General features: G+C 45.8%; 1 pseudogene; it reads right to left on the bottom strand.

The window, feature by feature from the left end:
• Positions 1–215: 215 nt before the first annotated feature.
• On the bottom strand, positions 216–1,483 carry LOC127044540 (olfactory receptor 52E4-like; annotated as a pseudogene).
• Positions 1,484–5,594: the final 4,111 nt, after the last annotated feature.

Below are 5,594 nucleotides of genomic sequence, written 5' to 3'. Positions count from 1 at the left end.
CATGCCACTAACCCTCCCCCACCCTGATTTTTGAGCTAAAACGTCTGGTTGAAAAGGGTATCTGGCTAGGTCCAGTTGCAGCAGAGTAGAGTGGAGACACCGTGTCATAAACCCACATCAGCCCTTACTCAATTGAGGCTGCCTCCTACTAGCAGGCAGGGTCCTCCTCAGGCTACTGAAATGCCTATTTCAGCCCTAGAACATATAGGATGCTGCTGGGATAGGGAGAGGGTAGAGATGATCCAGTGAGTAACAGGGATAGTGAGGAGAGGAGTGAGTGACAGGGGCATGGACATGGGGACATGGGGGGGTAGCATGCGGGGCCTCAGGTGTCCGGTTACGAGGAATAAGAAGTGTAGCACCCCTGTGAGTTGTACATAGATGGATTTCCCAGATTGTCAGGTTCATATAGCACTGTCAGCTAAAGCCAGGATTCAATGTCTCTAGTCAGTGATTCAGGGAAGAGAGCCTAACACCATGTCACCAGCCAGATCTCCACAGAGATTGATCTGATAGCCAGAGCACCAGAAGAAATCTTTATTCCACGTGAGTAACATGCCAGAGCAGCCTGTCCCGGATCTGTTTGATCCTCACCCCATAGATGATGGGGTTTAGCATGGAGGGCAGTAGAATGTACATGTTGACAAGGAGAATGTGGAAATGTGGGGGCACATTGTGGCCAGACCAGTGTGCAAGAAAGGAGAAGATAGCTGGGATATAAAATGCTAAAATGACACAGAGATGGGAGCCACAGGTCCCAAAAGTTTTGAGCCGGGCATCCTTCGTGGGGAGGCTGAAGATGGCCCTTAGTATCTGTGTATAGGACACTGCAATAAAAAACACAGCCACACCATCGCCAAGAATGCCACTAGCAGGCCATAGTAACTACTTATGTATATGTCGGCGCAGGCCAGCTTTACCACAGCTATGTGTTCACAGTGTATGTGGGAGAGGATGCTGGTTCTGCAATATGGCCACCGCATCACCAGGAAAGGGTAGGGCAGTGCAAGAATGCTGCCACGCAGCACCACAGCCAGGCCAATCCTGGCCACAAAGCTATTGGTCAGAGTGGTGGAATGTCTCAGAGGATCGCAGATAGCGATCCAAAGTGATCCAAAGCCATGGCCATGAAGATTCCAGACTCCATCGCTGAGAAGCAGTGAATGAAGTACATCGAGGTGAGGCAGGCACTGAAATCAATCTCCCTGGAATTGAACCAGAAGATGCTCAGCATTTTAGGCAGGGTGGACGTAGACAGAACCAGGTTGGTGATGGCCAGCATGCAGAGGAAATAGTACATGGGCTCATGGAGCCCTGGCTCTGTCTTCACAATGAACAGGATGGTGAAGTTTCCCAAGAGGGCGATGGTGTACATGACACAGAAGGGGATGGAGATCCAGACATGGGCTGCCTCCAGGCCAGAAATGCCCAGCAACATGAAGGTGGAGGGATTGTTTACATTGGTTGTGTTGTAATGTGACATGGAGTAGGAGGGAAGGTGTCCAACTTTGCGAGAGAACGGTGTCTGCTGTGTGCACTGTAAATTCTCTCGACTTCCTGTATGTGGCCAGTGTATAGGGTGCTGGTCATAGTACAAATGCCTGGATGGAGAGACAATGCCAGTATCAGACTATATATGTACTAATAGAGGCTCTTCTCATGGGTTAATCAATTGGTCACTCTTCACACACTGGAAAATGGCATTTTCTTTATTCAGATAAATTAATTCTGAGTAACTGACCCTGATAATGTCATTTCATACTTGATGCTGCGCCATGGGTCAATAATTCCTACATGTCATGGAGTGGCAAACCTTAATAGGCACCAGGAGGAACTATGTGTGTGGATACTGGTTCTCCATCATTGTTCCTTCATTCAGTGAAAGCCAGGCTAGTGAATCCAAACATTTCTCTTGTTCTTTTTTGACTCCTGTTATAGTCTTGGCCTTCACAACATCCGCTGGCAAGGAGTTCCACAGGTTGACTGTCCATTGTGTGAAGAAAGATTTCCTTGTATTTGTTTTAAACCTACTGCCTATTAATTTCATTTGGGGACCCCTAGTTCTTGTGTTATGAGAAGGAGTAAATAGCACTTCTAGCACTTCTTTTTCTATTTTCCCTACACCAGTCATGATTTTATAGACTTCAATCCTATCTCCCCTTAGCTGTCTCTTTTCCAAGCTGAAAAGTTCAAGTCTTATTAATCTCTCCTCATATGGATAACAACAGAGCTAGTGTAAAAGTTCAGGCACAACATGGAGTCAAGGGTCACATAAGCTGTTCTGGCTAGAAAGTCCACAGGAAGGTCCATCAACTGGGGATGAGCTTCTTCCATGACCCATTGTGTTCATTGATGGGCCATCAGCTTGAATAGTCCATTCATAATGCGCTGGTTAGAGTGAATATAAAGTACCTTGTGGGAACTACCACAGGAGCAAACACATTTGAAATATAGGTACACAGTCAATATTCATAGGTTTAGATAAGAAAAAATTGTACATGCATACAAATAGGATAGTCATATGAAGCAAATCATAAGTTTTACTTTGCACCTCACATTACTTACTTTGTACAAGATGTGTTGAAAGTATATAACTGTATACGGGGGGTTCCAGGGTATTGGTTTGTGATAAAGAATATCACAGTAACATATCTATAGAAATAGAGCTCTGTGAGATCTAATTTTGTATAAGATATACATCCATATCTCCAAATGACTACATTCTCTTCTGTACCACAGGAAAAAAACAAGTCTAGGGAGAGCAAAGGAAAATGAGAGACTGTTTTCCCAGCTACCCATCAAATATGTAAATCATAACCCCCTGAAAATGTCCCTTTCACTTTTCTTGTTCAGCAAATGTCACCTGCACTTTCTGTTTGTCAGACCTTAGGCGCACACACATTATGGGTCAACAGAACTTTTTCCTCAGTATCTGGGGAGCTAGTCATCCTGTTAGTCACCATCATCGCCATGGCAAACCCTAAAGGACTGTAGCCTCCTAGCAAACCGAGCATTGTTTGGATCAATCTCAGGAATGTTGCTGAAGTTAGTCGGTTTATGTCCACCCCTGGCAGTCTTGCCGTGGCACCAACATTTTTGGTGTCCACATGATCACTGACTGTATAATAGCATTCAGTGATATGTTCACTTCAGAATTTGCTGGTCTTTCACTCTTGTCATGTGCCCCTAGCAAGAAAGCTGCAAAAACTGATACAGCTAAGGGGGGTGGTTGCTGGCCTCTGCTTTGAATATCCTCACTTCTTATCTTGTGCTGCCCCATGATACTGAGCAGGTGCTGGAGACCACAAGCATCGAAAATGTCAGCCAAGAGCACCTCAGCCTTCATCAGCCTCCTCTTATAGCTCCAGCCTCCTGCCTCTGAGTACAACGCACGTGAGCAAAGAGTACTGGAATAGCGCAAAGACATAAGGATCCAGTCAGATTGTTCATGTAATCAGTCATAAGCTAATAGATGTGACACAGGGTTAGACAGTTATGCAACTAGCAGGGTAATTTATCCAAATTCAGCCTTTAAAAACATGTTAGAGAAATACATAAAGGGTAATTGGGGCCATTCCTTACACATATGTGACATAGCCACGCTTAAGGGACTAGAGTTTTGAAATGGAAACCTATATTGTTAGAGAATTGGAAGTGCTATTTTTGTATGTGTTTACTTTTATCTTGTTAGATCTTAACTATGTAAACAGATGGATCCTGTCTGCTGCTGTATCTTTTGTTTCAAAAATCAAAATGAAATACTAACTTTGTAATGAAACTTGAGTGTAATAATCTCATTGCCTCTACGTGTTTTTGAAGCTTGTAGTAAACTGCCTATGAGGCACTCAAGGAGTAATGATCTTATGCTGAGGAATTGAACTAGTTCCCTGTGTATACATGGGAAACAGGTAATTCTAATCACTATCCTAGCCTGCCAGTGGTCTTTAAAGAATGCTTGGGCCTGATCCTGTCCCTGTGTGCTTAAGTATCATCAGGGGAAGTTTATGCCTCCAGATTGCATAAAGCTCACCATCTCTACCAGTAACCTGACTTAAGAACTCTTTTCATGTCCTTATTGTGACAGACCCAGACCAGTTGGATGCAGGAGTCTGGTCCTGTTGAGATCCAGGAAGTGGCTGGGCATAGGTCCACCCACTGCTAAAGGACCACCCTCTGCCTAAGGGGAGGATCCACAAGGTCTGGGATCTCAGTTAAGTCAGGGGACAACTAAAGATATTACAGGAACAGGTGTGAGGTCTGAGGAGTTAACGAAAGGAACTGGGTGAGGACGCTGAGCAGAGAACCCCAGACAAAGCCCACTGCTCCTCAAAGATGTCAAGGGAGCCTGTGGATGCTGCCCAGAGGAATTCTACTCAGATGTGTGAGCAGATGGAGTATCGGAAATATACCCTATAGTCGCAGGAAACCCCCCTCAGCCAACCTCCTTTCTCTGGTCTTATAGATGGCCATTTTTGCCAGTGCTAGGAGGAGGTTGATGAGGCAGTCCTGTGACTTTGTGGGGCCATGGATAGGGAGTGCATAGATAAGAAATTGAGGAGAAAAAATCAGCAAAAAATGGAACAGGTTATCTAAGAGTAGCCGGAAAAAGGGCTGCAACTTGGCACCCTCCAGATACACTTGTGCCAGGGTCTCCCTAATGCCGCAAAAGGGGCAAGTGTCCAGAACAAGGGTAAACCTTTTGAAGAACATGCCTGTGGTCATGGCTCCATGAAGGGGCCACCAACTAACATCCCAGGAGGGCTTTGGGACCAGGGTGGAATATAGGCTTACGCAGCGGGGTTCCTTATCCTCCAGAGGTGGTAAGAGGTCCTACCACTTCATACTGGGCCAGGACATGAGGATGAGGTTTTGAAGCATGTGCAGCAAGAGCCTCTTGTGCTGACCTTTTTGCAAACACAGAAGGAGAAACAACCCCTGCCCCAAGGAGCCTATAAATTAAATTAAGACAAGATACAGCTACTGTGTGCAACAAACCAGATAGGGGGCAGGTGGGGAGATGGGAGAGTAACAGCTCTAAGAAAGGGTGGTTACATAGACTGCTGGGTGGGTCTGAAATGTACAGCCCTGCCCTGGCTGTTAGAAGTATGTCCTGGGCCTTTAAGAGCAGAGCACATATTCAGGGAAATTAGATTGTAGCTAAAGAGAATGGGCCATTGAGCGATGGTTGAACCACACACACAGTTGGTATCTCCATTAGTTTTTGTAACTCTGCTTTAGTTCTAACCATTCCTCCCTTCTTAGTGTGGAGACTGTGCCTCCTTCTTATGAATTCCCAACCCAGAGGGGAGACGGGAGGAGACTGCAGAGAAAACAAGGCTGTGGTAAAGGAACAAAGAAGCCACCAGAGAGATGGAACTACTGGAAACCCCCAAGGAGCTGAAACCTTCATGTAATGCACTGGACTCCAGGGGGGAGGCATAGTGAAGTGGTTTGAGCATTGGCCTACTAAACTCAGGTGTCAGTTCACTCCTTGAGCAGGACACTTAGGGATCTGGGGCAAAATCAGTACTTGGTCCTGCTAGTGAAGGCAGGGAGCTGGACTCAAAGCCCTCTCAGGGTCCCTTTCAGTTCTA

This window comes from Gopherus flavomarginatus, chromosome 1, assembly GCF_025201925.1.
Source record: "Gopherus flavomarginatus isolate rGopFla2 chromosome 1, rGopFla2.mat.asm, whole genome shotgun sequence".
Lineage (NCBI taxonomy): Eukaryota > Metazoa > Chordata > Testudines > Testudinidae > Gopherus > Gopherus flavomarginatus.
This window is presented reverse-complemented; position numbering and strand designations above follow the sequence as displayed.